This window comes from Peromyscus californicus, unplaced genomic scaffold, assembly GCF_007827085.1.
Source record: "Peromyscus californicus insignis strain IS unplaced genomic scaffold, ASM782708v3 Scaffold_6__1_contigs__length_162567912, whole genome shotgun sequence".
Lineage (NCBI taxonomy): Eukaryota > Metazoa > Chordata > Mammalia > Rodentia > Cricetidae > Peromyscus > Peromyscus californicus.
This window is the reverse complement of record NW_026294584.1, coordinates 44,191,674-44,210,537: the sequence shown is the minus strand read 5'-3', so window position 1 is coordinate 44,210,537 and position 18,864 is coordinate 44,191,674. Positions and strand designations below refer to the sequence as shown.

The window sequence follows — 18,864 nt, the reverse complement described above, 5'->3', positions numbered from 1 at the left end:
GAATGCAGTCTCTTTAAAGCATTTTACCTTCAGGTTTAAAGAATGGAATATGCAAGAAAATAATTTTCCAAGTTTTACTGACTGAGTGAAAAAAATGAAAAAAAAATATGTTTATAAGAACACTGCTCCGTTGTAATAAAAAATAATTTATTTAAATACTAAATGCAATGAAACATTTAAGCCTAATTTCCCAAACAGACCCCTGTTCTTGGCTGTTAACACTGCAATGGCATCCGAAGTAGCACCTACTGTGCTAAAGTGCTTCTATAAGGTTACATGAGAGCTCTAACAGAAGGATTTGTGCAGACATAAAAGCAGATTAGTTGACACCTCGAAAGCAGACTTAAATGGAAGGGTATTACAAAGAAATAGGAACCACCGAAATAAATAAAGCATGACGAAACTCTCTCGCCAGCCGAATAAACGTTTCCAGGGACTGGAAGCCAAGAAGACAGACATCCACCAAAGGCCAAGAAACCATCTGAAGCCACTAGGTCCCCACACTTGACAACAGGAACCGAAGCCCTGGAGACAAGCAGGCCCAAGTCCCACCCACCGGAAGGAAAGAATGCACTGACCTTTAGCAGCTCCGCCGCCGACCGCAGAAACCCCAGCCTGCAGCCCATTTCAAAATTACCAAATCTCCAAAAATTACAGGAGATGGGTAGCTTACAGTCACAATCGCTTTGATCACATAGGTCAAGCCTGCATTAGCATAAGCGGTAATTATCGAGGAAGGGGTCATCTACTTCATTCATTTAATAGCCGTTCTTTCTCAGTCAGATCTGCCACAGATCCAGCCCAACTCAATTAGGAGGCACAAGAATATTGGGCTGAACTCTTTTTCATTGTAAGAAGGCTTAGACAATTTAAGCAATTAGGTTCTCTATTCCTCCTCTGCTAATTTACAAGGTATTCAATGCAACTAGTTTTATTCAAACCTTCACATTTTATCCTCTTCTTTCTAGAAAAGTATTTAAATCGTATCTCAAAAGGCTTCAGGGGAAAAAGGCTGCTGTCTAGTTTCTAGCAGTTGCAGGCCTTGTCTCCTGCTGCCCAGACTGCAGCCCCTCACACAAGGCAAGAGGCTGACTCTATTGCTCTTGAAAGTCCGGAACACTTAAAACACAGAAGGTCTACACCATGTCGGTGGCTGTGTTAAAGCACGTTCTAGATTTCACCATGGTGGTCCCCAGTCACCATAGATACAAGATCTACAGAATCCCATTTGCACCTCTGTGACCATTTCTTCCCATTTGGATGCAACATCAGCCAAGGAACAAGGCCATGTGAATAAAAACGGAACTTGGACTCAGAGCCCAGTCACATGGGCTCCAGTGTGTGTGTGTGTGTGTGTGTGTGTGTGTGTGTGTGTGTGTGTGTGTGTGGTGTGTGCTGGTGAAGTCAACTCAGGGCAGCAGGCAAGTGTGTCTGCTAATGTCCATTGCACAGGCATGAGCCCCAGTTTTCCACCTTGAAAGTTTGTTCAACTTAGGAAAGTTATTTCAAGTTCAGGCCTCAGTCTTCTCCTGTGTTAAATGTCACAGCACTGTCATGAAGATCTACTTACCTGTCCATCTCTACACCACCCCACCCCCCTACTACTAACAGCTTATCCTCCAGGCCACCTCTGTCTCCTCAACACATTGGATGCACCTGGCCCAGGATAGATACTCAACAAACACTTATTTAAATGACAATAAAATAACTGAGCAAGAATTCTCAAGGCCTTTGCCGGGGGTAATGGATCATCACATCTGCCTCTTGCCATCAGAGGGCTACCCACAAAGCTCTTGTTTTCCTTCCTGGGAAACAGACTGAGATGCTGTTTCAGATGCATCCATGTGGCTGCGTTCATTTCCTTTTGTCTGATAATAAAGAAGAAAGATCCAAGGACTTCATTCCTTCCTGTAGCTGTCCACTTGATGACTTCACAAATCTAAGTCCCGATCAATCCCTAAGGTGCTGAAATGCACATGCTTGTAACTACTTACTGGCACTCAATCTGACATAGAGATTACCCAGGAGAAACTTAATCTCCACCACAGGACACCCTCTCAAAGCTCAGAATTCAGAAGATGGCCACCTATGCTGTTTGCTACACCCACACATGTGCTCACACATGGCCTTGGATCCTTTCTGTGTTTCTGAATAACACTGTCTACCAGAACCTTTATTATTCTTTTGTTTTCTTCTCGGATGAGCTTCTGTCTACCAGTATCTCTGTCTGAGCCCAGAATTCATAAAACAGAGCAAATGTGGTCTGATCCCTGGTGGGCACTAGAGCGTCAGCTCCAGTCTCAAATGCTCTATTGCTATTAATACAGGAGATTGATTTTTTTCGAAACGGACATCACACGGCGTTGACTCACTACCTACAATCAACAGGAGGCTCTAAATCTTCCTGACGTGCGCGCCTGCGAGTCATCTCGCGCCCACTCTGTACCTGTTTAATTGGATTCAGGGATCTTTGAGGACTTGATATTTGTACCCATTAACTTCACAGTGCCAGATGATTCACTACAGCAATCCGTCAGCACTGGGGATGAGGGGATCCTGACTGTACCCACTCAGTTACTAACCCTCTACTTGAATGTCATCCGTCAATTTCCTCAGCATGCCGTCAACGTTATCATCTTAGTCATCAATAAAAAAAATGTCGAGGGGGACAGGGACGTATACCAGGCCTGTATTAGATCCCCCCAGAGACCTGTGCACATTTCAGCATCTTAAAAACAAAAGAACCTTTAAAGGTAATTAAATCAGCAAATTTTGGGTGAGTGTCTTCCATATACCATTTCAAGTATTGAGCATGTAGTGCTAACCAAAACAAACTCTCTACCCCCCTGAAGCATACCTTCTCGAGGGTTTGTGTGGTGGTTAATCTTCGGTCACCTTGACTGGATTTAGAATCACCATGGAAACACACCTCTGGGTGCATCTTATGATGGAGTTTCCAGAGAGGTTAACTGAACAGGGAAGATGTACTCTGAATTCAGATGGCACCATTCCACGGGATGGAGTCCTGAACTGAAGAAAAAGGAGAGGCCTCTGAGCACCAGACTTCGTCTCTCTCTGGTGGCTGGGGACATAATGTGACTGGTTGCCTCACAGTCCTCCTGCCTTGCCTTCCCTGCCGTGATGGGCTGTACCCCTTTTCCCTTCCGTCAGGGATTTGGTCATAGCAGAGAGAAAGTTACTAGAGTGAGACAGGCATTTTCTAAAAAGGAAGACAGGTAAGTAACACTAAATGTTTAACAAGTACACGGGAGAGGCTGGGAAAGCTCTCTGAGGACTGAGGACTGAGGATGGAGGAGAGGGCTGTGTGTGGAAGCCAGAGGTCTAATGCACAGCTCTCTGTGGCATCTGGCTTCTGTTCCAAATTCTTAGCAAACATTTGGCCCAAAGGTGCTCCACCGTGGGCGGCAAGTCTTTCTGATTCCTCAAAATCCCCTTTCTCTATGAGGAGTCATATAGATATAGATATAGATATAGATATAGATATAGATATAGATATAGATATAGATATAGATATAGATATAGTCAATACAGCTAAGACAGAGCGCATTAGCCAGATCCGCCGGGGCGAGCTTGGCAAAGCACAAAGGCCCATGTGCCACAGAAGCTGACAACGCATATTCCAGGGAACATGGAATCTACTGAAGAGTGTGGTGGATTATATGCTGGCATTTCGTAGAGGCAGCTGTTAAGACTGGGATATAGACAGGGTGAACTATGATGTCATTCATTAAGACAACAAAAATATGGAAGACAAGATAGAGACGTTGCAGGGGAGGCAGAGACACATGCCTTGGCCATGTTTATGATGCCTAGGGATATTCACAGAGCAAAGGTAGGCGGCTAGATCTAGAAACTGGATGAAACAGGTTTAGAAATCATCAACACAATTTTGCTGGTTAAAATTTGTCAACTTGACACAAACCTAGACATACTTCAGAACAGGAAACTTCAGCTGAGGAATTGCCTTCCTCAGATTGGCCCTTGGGTATGTCTTTAGGTGAGTTTCTTGGTGCTAATTGCTGTAGCAGGGTCCAGTCCACTGTGGGCGGCACCTTCCCTAGTCAGGTGGGCCTGGACTACACACAAAAGGCAACTGAGCCAGCCAGAGGAAGCATGTGGTTTATAAACTGAAATAAACCCTTCCCTCCCCAAGTTGCTCTTTGTCAGTGTTTTGTCACAGCAACAGAGAAGAAAACTAATACAACACAGAACAAGTGGATTCACGAGGGTGAATGAGACAGTCTGGAAGGATGTGTTGGGAAAAAGAAAAAGGTCCAGTCAAGACCCCCGAGGAATACCAAAGCTGAAAGCCTGAGCAGAGAAAGGATTCCCCCCCAAAACAGGAAGAAGGCACATCCACAGAATCAGGGTGAGGGATGTCGAGGGTAACACACATTTCAGCAAGTAGGCTGGGTCAACAAAGGCAAACACTGTTTAAAGATCAAAAATGAAAGACCAAGGATCCCACAGATGCACCAGGAATTCAGGATCGGTTTGTCGAAAATCAGCTCCGTGTGAACTGAGATGTGAACGGAACCAACACACACAGCCAACCATTTCGAAAATTTGCTTTGGAGGGGGAAGAAGACATACCATATCCTTAGACTTCCTCCCCCAAAGTGGGGGATGGGGCCCTCATGAAGGCTACCTTCATGAGATGGAGAATATTTCAAAGGGATCTCTACCTCCTGGACCTTAGCACAGTGACTCACAGCAGGACTTTGGGGAGACAAAGCTGGCATGTCAGAGTAGTCTACCAACTAATGCTGGATGTGGCTAAAGGTGTAAAGTAAACCAAATCTTCCTTGTATAGCCTCCTTCTAGGTCTCAAAGGTCCACGCCGGCTTCCTGGACCAAGGCCCACTGTGATGGATGAAGGCACATCTGAGTTCTTGGACAGCCCGTCACAGGAATGACCTCAGCTGGGACAGATCTGCTCCTCACGCTCACTTCCTCTCCCCTATTGTCACGGCTAACATCGTGGAAGCAGTCAAGAGGGAGGGGAGGAGTTTGGTCACCTTGGAATCTGGAACAGGCAGCTGGCCCCACAGCTGGCCAAGCAGCTATGCAAGCAGGGAGCCTCTCTGAACGCAAAATCCAGAAGCCAAAATAAATGGGTCAGCTGGAAAACAGATGACCACAACGGCAAGCACGACTGAAGGTTGGTCCTGGGGAGTGAAGGTGAGCCAAGTCCTAGGGGACAGGCCCAAGAAAGGGTTTGGCAAGGGGAAGGGGCAGGAAGCGTTGCAAGAGGAGGGACCAGAGAAGCATAGATATGCGCCCCCCCACACATACACACACACACACACACACACACACACACACACACACACACACACACACACCAAGGCAGACACACCTGTGCTGCACAGATGTGCTCTTCACCCTCAGCCCAGTTACTCTGCATCTTCCCTGGTCCTTTTGTGTTCTCAGACTTTCATGATATGAGGTCAGTTTTCTAATTCCATCTTAGTGTGGGTCCCAGGAACTAAACTCAGGCCAGTAGGTGTGCATGGCTGGTGCCTTTACTCACCAGCCTACCTTCAATAATAAGAAGCAAAATTTACAGTTACACCCCACAAGCAGGATTTCCATAACTCCTTCTCCGGCTACCACGATCCTGAATTCCAAGAACACAGGAAAGCTGTGGCCCGGAGCTGCGCAGCCATGCACACAGGCACCAATCAATGCTGACTGGCCAGAGACTACCACACGAATCAGCTAGCCTCTCCCAAGTGCCTGAAGGGGAAACAGAGGCTTGATGGTTCATTTAGGCCCCAAGTCCACAAGAAAACTAGCTGTGTGACTTCACTAGTGGGAACGTTATTTCCAAAGCATAATCCTTCCAGGTCGTCCTGGGTTCTCTGAAACGCATTCCAGGCCTGAACCCAAAGGCTTATCTGACTTCAGCTCCTGACCAGAGTGCAGAGGACAGTGGTGAACAGCACACAGCAATCCACCGGGTCACAGACAGGCTGACTTACAGTTACAGCTGGAGATTTCTTCTTAATCTCATTGTACTCAGGTCAATAATCATTTACCTGCTGGCTGTTGCTTAAAGCAGGGTTTTCATCTAATTCTCATTTAATAGGCCTGAAAAGGCGAAACTAAATAATAATACCTCATTCATGTATAATGCTTATCTTCCAAGAAGACACCATAACCATCTAGACTCTCTAAAGCACCCTGACAATGCTTTTAGAATGTAAACAATAAAAAGGGCCATTAGCATTTTACAGATTGGGCATAAAAGAAATCCAGGGGGGTTGGAGTGACAGGCAGGGCTGGTTCAGTGGAATTTCACTTTGAAGGGGTCCAGGCTGGTTTGTTCTTCATGTTTTTGTTGCCTTAAATCAACATGTTTAGAGATGCTTACTTCATTCTTAAATTTCAAAGTGAAAAAAATACCATGGTTAAATAACGTGGAGCAAAATACTTCCAATTCCTCAGATCAAATCTTTTGTACAAATCTAGATCTAAATGAATCAGTTTCTCCACCACCCAGCTCTGCTCTTCAGGAGCCCAGACTTCACCTTACTCCACAGTGTGTAATCTGTGACACACACACACACACACACACACACACACACACACACACACACACACTGTTATATGCCAATGGTCATGCCATCTTAACTGAATTTTGGAAGTACCATTGTATTATTGAAATTCTGCAGAGACATAAAATTATCGATTTTCTTTTTTTTTTTTTTTTTTTTTCCAGACTGGCTCTGAAGTAGAACAGGCTAGCCTTAAACTTACTATGGAGCAAAGCATCCTCTTGAACTCCTAGTGCTGAGATTACAGGCATGCGTCACCCCACCTATGTGACCTAAATCGTATTGGTCTCCATTGGGAGGTACCAATTTCCCAACCTTCCATGTAAACCTTCATTTACTCACTTATTCAGTCACACTTCTGAACAAACTTGGTTCCTCAGAGCACACAAACGCTATTCTAAACGCAAAGGATAAAACCAGGTAAAAGATCATAGACCTCAAGAAACGTTATGCGCCAGGGAGAGTGTGGGAAGATTCCACAAACGCTGCGTACTGCAGTGGGGGTGGAACTGGAGCTGTGGTTTCGGGAGCACAGAGTGGGGATCTGGGTGGCAGAGTGGGTGAAGATGGCCTCCTCCCAGAGCTGATCATTCCAGGAAGAGGCTGTGGTTGTTCCTGGTACAGGGAACATGATGTGCAAAGACACAGACAAGTAAGACAGAGAACTGTATGCAGCTGGAGAACTATAGAGATCGTGTATCAGGAACATCTGAGCCAGGCACTAGACAAACCCATAAATAACTCTATAAAGGGAAATGTCTAATTCATCGTCATCTCCGTAGAAAACGTATTCTGTATATTCTATATCTGTACCCATAGTCCGTCTGGGAACTTAGACTCCATATGAGATATCACAAAAGAATGGCAGAAAATCAGCCCCAATCCGGTCTCCTCGAGGTCTGCAGTTTCCCAATTCCATAACAGCTAAAGTCTAGGGAGTTACAGTTAAGCCCGGTCTCGCCATTCATCAAACCTAGGTGGTTGCTTAACCCATCTCCATTATTAAATTAATACTTTTATACTGCAATACTTCAAAGTACAACATGTTCAAATACACTCAGTTGGACAGGACAGGCTTTCCTGCCCACCTCTTCTGGAGTACTCAGGCTTAGTGCTGCCCTGTCCTGAAAAGGATGAGGGCCAGTCTGGTAGGCCTTATCAGCAACCCCACATACTAGCAAGAAGTGTTAGCAATGGTTTCTGAAAACCCTACCCCATATCTCTGCTGCGATGGCTCTTCCCCAGCAGCCCCCACGTGAGAAGGCCCGAGTGAACCGGCCAGGGAAGAAAATGGTATGTATACTCAGGGAAGAAGTCATGGAGAGGCTTCAGGGACTAAAGCTCTGAACTCCAACTCCGGACTCCATTATCATTCAAGGAAAGGTTTACATGTTCAGCCCCATCCTTGTCTCAGAGGACCTCACTGACCTGTCAGCTCCTGACCAATTTACAAAACAGCTTTTTCCTTTGTCGAACTGCCACTCATTTTTAACAAGCGTCTATTTTCCCTCTTAAAGCTAACTGAATGCACTCTTCACCCCATCACACCACTAAAACCATGACGTGAAGACTACAGAGTATCTCGGCTGTGAAGGTCGAATGACTTCTATGACATCAAGACCAAGACCAATTCTTGGTCATCTCACCTTCCCGGCAGCCTCTTGGAAGAGGGAAGATCATGGGACCTGTGGTCACTTCCTCTTATGGGAAGACCCTCTACAGCTGCCTGCCTTCCACACAGCCCTGTCCTCCGTCCTGCCTGGCTGGTTGTGCCCTTTCCGGCCCTTACTGGGCCCTTCCGATCTCTGGGTCGGAAGTCACTTTGGCTTTGTCCCCACACAACTGTCACCAGGCCCACTGCTTGTTGGCTTCTCTCTTTCCTTCCTTCCTCTCTTTCTGTTTTCTCTCTTTTTGAGACAAGACCTCACTCTGGTTCCTTCCTTCCTTGGATCTCTCTCTCTCTCTCTTGAAACAAGGTCTCACTCTGATAAGCTTCTTTCTCCTTCTTCTCCCCCACCCCCCCCACAACACATCTTTGTTTCCCTTTTTGAGGAAAGGTGTCACTCTGCAGTCAAAGCCAGCCTGTAACTCACTATGTAGCCCTGGCTGGCCTTAGACTGACGGCAATTCTCCTCTATCAGCCTCCCGAAATCATATCCATGAGCCACCGTACCTGGTATTATTGCTTTAAATACCATATATCAGGGGTTGGAGACATTGCCTAGGTGGTAGAGCTCTTTCCTAGTATCAAGCCATGGGTCTGATCCCATATATATAATTAAAAAACCGAATAGCTGCCATAATAGCTTACAACATAACATCTCCTGAACTCACTGCTGAGAAGTCAAAGAAGGCTTTTTCTCCTGGTGAGCCAAAGCTTGGGTGGGACATCGAAGGAGTAGTTGAGTTGTCCAAAACAGGCTTGTTTATTTTTGTTTGTTTGGTTTTTTTTTTTTTTTTTTGGTCAGGGGAACAAGATGAGGAAAAGTATAAAGGGGTATGAATAAGAGAACGGTGTTTACTGAAGAGAATGAAGCCTGGTGGGGGCTAGTGGGGGGAGTGAGGTAGGCGGTCCCTATAATGGGAAGAAGTCTGATTCGCAGCTAAGAAGCTTCAGTTTACACTGAGGACAGTAAGCAATCATCAAGAGTTCCTGCAGAGAGAAGAGCAGTGGTCACTCATACTGAAAAATGTAACAGTGTGTGGGGTGGTAAAGGGTGAGCTGGAGTAAGGAGAAAACAGGACCAGGAACGCCAACTGGAGGCCACTGGAAGAGTCTCAAAAGGGAACCAAGGTCTGAATCACCACAGCGGCAGGGGAGTGCCAGATCAAAGGAGACTCAGAAGCGGTCTGAGAGTGGAGGAGGCCATGGTGGCAGTCAGCAACATTAACAGAAGTTAAACTCGGGAAGGGAGCGACTGCAGAGGAGACCATTAGCGGCATATCAAGCTTGGAGGACTGCAGGATGCCCCGCGTGAATGAGCAAGTCTGCAGACAAAGACAGAGAGAGTATGGCATGAATGTAAGGGTTCAGATAAGTCACCATAATCCCCGAGACAGCCTGAGGATGGCGTACAGTGAGTGAGTCAGAACCCCGAAGAAGAGGATGCAGATAGTGGTTAAAAAAGAGCCACAAGAGGAATCGGGACAGGAGCTCCTGGAGAGATGCATGGAAAAGGACAAGTGGGGTTTACAATAGAGACATAAGTGACCTTTCATGAAAAAAAAAATGACCAACAGTCCTCCCTTGGATAGGATGAGGACTACAATAGGCTTTGTAATTAGAACACGGGACGAGGGGCTGGAGATTCAGCTCAGTTGGAAGACTGCTTGCCTAGCATGCATAAAACGAGGTGTCACTGTGGCGCATGCCTGAAATCCCAGAATCTGCAGGTGTCAGAAGCTTGAGAACCAGGAGCTGGGCGAGGTGGAAAGACACCCACCTGAGAATACCAGGTAGCTGTCTAGCCTCTGGCCACAAGACAACCTTGAGTTTTTGCATGCCAGCAAGTCCAGTTCAGCGCAGTGTATATATTTCTTGAGTGCCTGCTACGTTTACAGTATCCGGCTCAGCACTTACGTCTCCCAAACAATATGCAAGGTGCAATAGTATTTTGGCTTTGCACTTGCCCTCCCACACCTGCCTCCTTCCAGCCGCAGCTGTCTCTCCTCTCGACCCTTGTGCAACATAAAAATTTTCTCCATATAGCACCGTCCCTGCTAGCTGAAGGTTTTCAACTGGCCCTCCGGTTTTCCCACTTCACATTTATGAAATAATCCAGTTTAACCTATATGTCTGCCAGCCGACTTGCTTCCTCTAGATATCCGCAGCCTTACATGTCAAAGTGGTTTGGAAAGCTTGGCACTCAAGCGCAACTGTCCCCAGCTGGTATAAGCAGTGTCCAGACCTAAGCAGGCATCTCCGCCATCCAGGACATAGTTCCTCCTGTCACACTAACTAAAAATCACAGGGCTGTTCTGACAGCCACTGCTGGCGTGAGGTGCTTCATAAGCAATTCAGATCTTGAGGTTTGGTTATCTTTCAGCCCAAATCTCACCCTCTCGCCCAGGCTGGCCTGCAACTCACTATGGCGCCCTGTTAGCCTCCATTGCAGTCTTCCTGCCTCCGCATGCTCCATCAGATCCAGCAATAGATCTACCTGTACTTTAAATGTTGAAAAACAACCCAAACCTTACATTTTATACATTTAATATTCTAAAGCCAATTGCAACATTTACTCCCCACCCCCTAAATACTGTATTTACACATTGGTTTATTTAGCTAGTAGCAAAAGTAGCAAGAATTTGAAAGCCAGGCAGATCTACATTTGAATTCTGGCTTTGTTTTTGGGATCCTGACTCACGTGAGAGCAGGGTGGGGCGGGGCAGGAGGAGTGGGGGTGGGGGAGATATTCCTACCCTGTCTATAGATAGAGCAGTTCTGAGGTGCTAACCAGAGGAGGGCCGTTCTGTGTGTAAGGGCTCAGTAGACTGGGTTTCTTGCTGGCCTTCTCTTCCAATCTCATGTGTCATTTTGAGCTGTTACACAGATAAATAAACCTTTCTTTTAGTAAAAGAAATGAATTGAGCCATTACTGGAGCCAAGGACCAAATGAAGATATATTGATATAAGTATCAATTATGGGTGCCGAGCTCCGATTTTCTGTGACTCAGCCTTAACCCCCATGCTTACTAATACACGGTCAGGAGCATGGACACATGTCACTCTTGAGCTTTGGTTTATCACCTGTAAAATGGGGATAACACTTGCTTCTCCCGTGCTGGGGATGAGAACGGATAGAAAGCATTTCAGCATAGAACTCTGCACACAGTAAGTGCAATTGTTACTGAAACCAATTTGAAACCTCTCAGTAAACTAGGTTTTATTAACCTATAATTTTTGTGTGTAATCCCTTCATCTAATGCTATGATATAATACTGTCCCTTAATGTTTTCTATCATCCATCAGAATCCCACAGGAATCTCTCTACAATGCCAGGTATGATAAACATGCCTCTATCATCCCCACCTAAGTAGCCTCAGCTACTGGAAGGGAGGAGAAGACCACGCGCCCAGCACTTGACATCTAAGGCCTCCGGCTTCTGCCTAAAGGGGATATTGTACTACCTACCTTGGAGGTCTGGAATGAGGGTTTTGAGGTTTAAAGCATGTGGGGATGAGGAAATCACAGTACTTTACAAGTACTTAACTTCAATGAAACCCCCGCTGGTTCATGTAGATACTAACTTTCTTTTCCTAAGTGGTTAGTTTATCAGTCCGGAGGTTCTGGAATTCACTTTTCTTTTTTAAATCATTGGCAAAGTTGGCAGGACCCAATGGGACAAGTATGTAAACTCAGCCCTTGAGAAGCGGGAGACAGAAGTATCTTAAGTTTGAGGTCAGCCTGGGCTGTATAGCATGACCCTGACTAAAAACAAAATGAAAACAAAACAAAACAACAAAAAAACAGAAAAAAAAATTTTTTTTAGCCAAGTTGCATAATCCCAGGATGTGGTACTTCCCTCGGCAAAACTCCTCATAACACACCATAGCTGGAAATTCTTTTTGTAGCCTATATGGATCAGAAGCTTTGGATTTCATTTAAATTTAAATCTCATTGAAACTGAAATCTCATTTAAATTCATTCATCATGGGCTCCCATTTCATAGTAAGTTTCTTTTTGGTAAATCTTTTTCTTTCTCTGATTATAGGAGCTTGCATGTAGATTTAAAATACTAAGTCAGTTTAGAATGTACAGAAATCATAAAGAAAATGAACTCACTCTTACTACCAAGGCACTGTCACTAAATACATTTTACTGCATAACTCTCCAGTCTGTCCCCCTCCCCCAACCCCTGAGAAAACACATTTAAAAATACATAACCAAGTCAGGCTAGGCTGATGGGACACACTTTTACCCAGCACTCGGGAGACAGAAGCAGGTAGATCTCTGTGAGTTCGAAGCCAGCCTGGTCTACAGAGTGAGTTCCAGGACAGCCAGAGCTACATAGAGAAACCGTGTCTCAAGAGAAATACATACATACATACATACATACATACATACATACATACATACGTACATACGTACATACATGTAACCAGATAACATTCTGTGATGTCGTGACACCTTCTGAAACCTGCTTTCATCATGTGCCTATATTCATAGGAGTGCATTACAATCAAATGGTTCCTCTTAGACTCTTAGGTTATCTCCAAATAACATATTCCACATTCAATTTTGTGGGCATGTCTGATTATTTTCTTTGGAGAAAGTCTTGAGAAATGAAAATCCTATGTTATGTAGTAAATGGTTCATATGTTTTAAAGAGGGTTTTCATTGTTGTTGGTGTTGGGTCTTCCTCCTTTTTTTCCATCCAGGTAGGGTCTAACTGTAGAACTCGGGCTGGCCTTGAACTTGTGATCTTCTGGTCTCAGCCTCTCAGATGCTTGAATTACAGGCCTGGGCCACCATGCCTTCCTGTATATGCTAAGGTTTTAAACACACAATGCTCAATTGCTCCCTAGAGTACTGGTTTATACTCACAATCGAGAATAAGTACAGTTATTTCTCTGGGACTTTATCCATGTGCTTACATCCTTATATCACTTTGAAGTTCTTGCTGATGTGTTAGGAGGCACAAAGGCTCTTACCACTAACTGACTGGTTGGATGACGAGCACTGTGGGTTGACCCCAATGCCTTACACATGTAAACCACACACTCTGCCAGGGAAGGCGTCAGCAGGACCCCACAGCTCCCTTGTCATTTCTTCATTTTAGACCCAGGTGACGGTTCCTTTCTGAACACTCTCTCCCTCGTGGTCCCACCACAGTGTCCCCAAACTCTCAGAGTTTCACACTTCTGTTTTCAATTCCAGGACAGCATCTCAGTTCAGCATTCTCAGCAAAAGTCCTGACCGTCTCTTCGGTGGGAGAAACTTCGGTCGCAGGTCCATGCCCGAATCAGCTACTAAGGGATACCTTTCACTGATTGACTTAGTCTGGGCCACATGATTTGCCCTCTGGGCAAGAAAGAGGAGTCAGAGCTCTGCAGGGGCTACAAGGAAGGGTGGGGGTGGGGCACACGTAAGAGGATGACTAAGGCTGTATGCATCTGTATATCCGGATCTCTTGCAATAGAAACTGAAGTGTCCTGCCCCTCAGAGATTCGTGTTTCACTGCCACTAACACTGCAAACACTAGCGCTAAAGACGTGGTCCTCTCCCTGGAAGGCCATGTTGCCTATAAATCGCTTGGGTACATGATGGTTTCTAAAGCTCTGGTGATTCGTAGCTCAAACAATTTCTTCTCTGCTCAAGGTCAAAATGTCGTCCATATTCCTCTCCTAGCCTAGGTTCCAAAGATGGGCTTGACAGCAAATGGTTCCAATCAGTTCTCTCTGGCTCCTGCCTGCCTTCTTCTCTGTTTAGACCATTCTTGGTCTTATATAGGCATGTACTGACCAGGATTTCACCTGACCACTCCGAAATGTCTTTTCCTGTTCTGTGTTTCCAAACCTCTACCGACTTTTCCAGAGGAGCCTTCCATGGAACCAGTCAAAGCTGAGTAACTTGGACCCTGGAACAGCTGGCTCTAAGTCAGTCACCCAGTTGATTCTGTTCAGAGGAAGGGCACAGTGACACATACTCCGATGTGCTAGGCATAGTTTAAAGTGTCCCACTGAGGGTAAGCCACTATCATCTGACCCCATCTGAGATAATGCCCCTTCATACACCATGCCTGACCTTTCCAACACACATCCCATCTCCATTCACTCTTGCTCTGTGGCACACACATAAGGTGACATGGCTTGCAATGGTCTCTTTTCATTGTCTTGGGGATTTTTTTTTTTTTAAAAACATGGGGGTCTTGGGAATGTTGGACCAGAGTCTGCTTTCTGGTTTCAGTCATGTCTGTACTATTTGCTCCTTTTTAAAAATTCCTCAGTAGTTCCCATTTGACTGCCTCTTCATCCTTCACAGGACAATTTACTTCTCAATGTGGCCTCCAAACTCCTGATTCTTTCCAACATTCTGGTGGCCACTGGTAGAGCTACCACTTTCAGGATACAAAGTGGGCCCCTTATCTGCCAGGAGCTATTGGTCATGACAGACCTAGATGACAAGACTTCAAACCTCTGCTTTCTACAGCCAGTTTGCAGTAGGGTGCAAGGCAATTCATGACATTGAGCCTCCTTTGAAACTACTTTCACACTGAGCATACCTAGTGAAAGTATTAATCAGCATTTAGGAACACAGGGGGTTGGGAGATGGTCCACTTGGTACAGCGCTTGCCACACTAGCATGAAGAGCTATGTTTGATCCCCAGAATCTATGTCTTAAAAAGCCAGACACGGTACCATGTGCTTGTAATCCCGGAACTGGGGAGGCAGAGACAGTTAGGTCCCTGTACTCACTGGCCAGTCAGCCTCGCCCAAGAGCTGAGCCCTAGGTGACGAAGAAACCTGGTTTCAAAAAGTAATCCTCCATACAAACACACACGCATCTGTACACATGTGCCCACATACACATGATCACACACAAAGACATATTTTTAAAGTGGCCTGGGGTATATATAGGTCAGTGTCAGAGAACATGATTACCATGAATAAGGGTCTGAGTCTAATGACCAACAGTGAATGCCAAGCCTGGTGGAAAGGTTGCTTTGAGTCTGAGGCTGGCTTGGGCTATGCAGTGTGATCCTGTCTCAAAAGTCCAACACAAAAACCTGACAATCCAACATGTAGCAAAACAGCTAGCTACAGGGTTCACCCCTGCAATCCCAACAAATGGGGGTGCTGAGGTAGAATCATGTGTTCCAGGTCAGCCTCAGCTCCATAGCACAAGACCCTGGATAGAAGGAAGAGGTGGGGAATGGGAATATGAATGAGAACGAATCAGGGGAAGGAACTACACTTTAGGATCCAGAAGAAGCTAGTTGAATGAACCAGTTTTCATTCATCGACGTTAGTCTGCCCCATTCAGCAGCATTACTCCTTCGCCATCATTCTTTACTGTGAACGTAAACAAGACAAAGGGGCTGAGGATGCATGCAGCTCAGGGTCAGGACACTCGCTAGCATGCATAAGACACTGGGTCTGTTCCGCCATACAGACAAAAACCCCATTCATTGTCTTCAATCCTTTCCCCAGACTCCAGCTGCCTGTGGACCTTAGCTTGTACATTATTGTTCTCACAGGTCTGAACCCTACGTTTGGAGATGGCCCATTTATACAGTGGTTCCATTCATCTAATTTTTTTCCCTGTGGTCTCAGTTATGCTTCCAACTGTTATCCCCAAATGTCAACTAGAACATTCCTAAAATAGACAATGTACATGTTTAAAAAATATCTTGTCTAATACGTTGCTATCTCAGCTACTGTCCCTAATTTATAAGTTAAATTTTATCACAAGTATGCATAGGAAATAGCCACAGTGTACACAGGGTTTCTTAATCTCCATGGTTTCAGGCATCTACTGAGGGGATTGGGGTTCTTTGAGGGTTAAAAAAATTTTTTTTTGAGACAGGGTCACATGTATCTCAGTCTGGCCTCAAACTTGTTTGAACTTCTGATCCTCCCTATCTGCACCCCCAGAGTGCTGAGGTAACAGACATGCATCACCAGATTCAGTGTGAACCCAAGGTTTCAAGTGGGCTAGGCAAGCACTCTACCAATTGAGCTAAATCCCTCACTCCCACCTGAGGTCTTAGGATGCAGGCTTGTTTCAAATAAAGCAAACTTGTTGCGGCTTCAAATTAAGCAAACATGTCGCATGCCCTCTCTCCTGCCTTTGGCATAAACCCGTTAAAACCAGGAACTGATCAGACCACTACTTGAACAAGCAACGACACTGTTTTTGTTTGTTTGTTTGTTTTTTCTTTTAACAATTCCCTTTTCATTAACCTGAAATCATTAATTGTATGGAAAGGTACTTCTTCAGACATTTTACTCCCTCTAGAACTTTCTTAGTTCCTGGCCAGCCAAAGGTTCCCGGCATGCGGCGCATGCTCTCTTAATCTTGACCAGGTCAGCTGGTGAGTGCAGAGCTGCCTTCTCTGGCTATCTCCATTTCAAGAGTACAGCAGTAACTGTTCGTCACTTCTGTTTTACCAGCACATTCTTCTTGGCTGGTTAGAATTAAGCATAGAAGAGCACCTCTTCAATAAGGAATTAGTTTAAATCCAGGTTATGCCAACCTTATTTAATGCTTGCTTTTCAGCAGAATGATATTGTCAGTTGATTCTAAATAAATTGAAGTTCGCTATTACCCCTATGTTATGCCCCTATGCCACTAATTTGGTCATCTGTATTGGGAAAACATTATTGATGTTGCCACCAAAGGCTCGCAAAACATGCTAGAAACTGTTGATAATACATATCCATGGGAGAGAAGACAGGAACCCCCGACCCTGGGGTGGGGGTACTCCAGATGGCATGGGTTGTAAATACAGAGGCCTAGAATAAGAAAGCCAGGCTGTGAAAAGCCTGGTGTCCCACACCAAGGTAAAACTAAGGAAGCTGTCATTACCAAGTAGACCAGCCTTATTCTAGCTGGTTGGCCCCTTGAGCACGCGACACCTGGAATGGGTCGGGGGTGGGGTTGGGAGGGTGGGACACAGCAGGGTGTGAGCAGCAGAATACAGATGCCTGTGGAGGGCGGCTGGTCAGAGCAGAGATCAACAAGGCATCTAAGCCATGGTGAAACAGGCTAGTGCTCAGGGGAAGACTGGCATTCAACACCCAGGGACCAGAGGAAGAAGGGACAGAGCTGAGGGCGGAAGTCCAGAATTAGAGGGGCATAATAGGAGGAACACTGAGGTGTCTGGGCTTCAGAGGCCCCAGCTGGAAGGAAGCATCTTGTGCTTTTTACCCAGTTACAATTGACATTTGAGCGCTGGAGCGGGGACGCTGGGGAGCTAGGCCTGTAGGTAGGGGGAGCTTCACAGGCAGCCCAGCAGCTGGTTGCCAAGGACGACAGCTGGCCAGCTGCCTTACTGTATGCTTCTGTGACACTATCACTTCTGCTTTTATTTTCACCCAAATGTTCCTTATCGGGTCTGTGGGTTTCTAGACATGTCTGTGACTCTGTAGCTTCTAGGTGACTCTGTCCTGCCTGTTCGCGCTTCTTGTGAATACGCTGTATACCCGTATGTTGCTCTCCGGCAACAACGGCTACGGTTTACCAATTACTCACTGGATCCCAGGGAGTAGCAGGTTTATATATACTAACTTATTTAATCCCAGCCTCCTTCGTAGGTAGTTATTATTATCCCCAGTCTGAAATGAGGAAACTGAAATTCAGATGGCTTATATAATCAGCCCAAGGTCACACAGCTGGAATGCAAAAGAGCTCAAACCTCAACCTTCCCCCTCCCCTGGCTGCCTTCAGCTGCTCCTCAAGACACACTTGATGCATTTAACAGTAACAAACCCAGGCAATTCTCACTGATTTTTTTTTTTTCCCAGCCACTAGGTTTTCTAAGTAGTTGCTTACCTACCTATCAACATTCTAGCCTCTTTTATCTCCAGATACCCAGCACAGCACTACGTAAAAGCAGATGTCCAATCTAATGAACTAATACGGTAAAAAAACAAACAAACAAACAAACAAAAAACATATATATGATTAGTGGGCCAGGTATGGTGGTGCATGCCTCTAATCTCAATACTTAGGAGACAGAGACAGATAGATCTCTGTGAGTTCTAGGCCAGCCTGGTCTACATAGTGAATTTCAGGCTAGCCAAAGTTACACAGTGAGACCCTGCCTCAAAAAAACCAAACCAAACCTCAATGGCCATACAATACGATTAGTGGGAGTTGGAGACATGGCTTAGCTGGTAGAATGCTTGGCATACAAGCACGAGGACCTAAGTATGATTCCTAACACCCATATAAAAATCTGCGTGTAGTGGCACAAATTTGTTACCCCACCACTGGGAAGGGAAGATAGATAGATCTGTAGAGCTGGTTGGTGAGCCCAGGTACCAGTGAGAGACCTGGTCTCAAAACAAAAACAAAAACAAGAAAGAAAACAAGCTGGAAATGCAACAACAACAACAACAAAAATACCCAAGTTGGACAGCTCCTGAAGATCAGTCCCTGAGATTGACCTCTGGCCTCTACAAGCACGTGCAATCATATGCATATACCTGAATATGCATGTGTAACACTCTCACACACCTGCACACACTCACAAGCACACTGTGGTGGATTAGATGAGAATGGCCCCCATAGGCTCATGTATTTGATTGCTTGGTTCTCAGTTGGTAGAACTGTTTGAGA

General features: G+C 45.5%; 1 long non-coding RNA gene across 3 annotated transcripts in view; it reads right to left on the bottom strand.

The window, feature by feature from the left end:
* LOC128098799 (uncharacterized) overlaps positions 1–18,864 on the bottom strand; it is an 82,973-nt gene that overhangs the window by 52,607 nt on the left and 11,502 nt on the right. For all 3 annotated transcript variants that reach the window (XR_008214334.1, XR_008214335.1, XR_008214336.1), the window contains exon 2: positions 2,858–3,030. This is a non-coding gene — a long non-coding RNA (uncharacterized LOC128098799). The remainder of the gene's footprint in view (positions 1–2,857; positions 3,031–18,864) is intronic.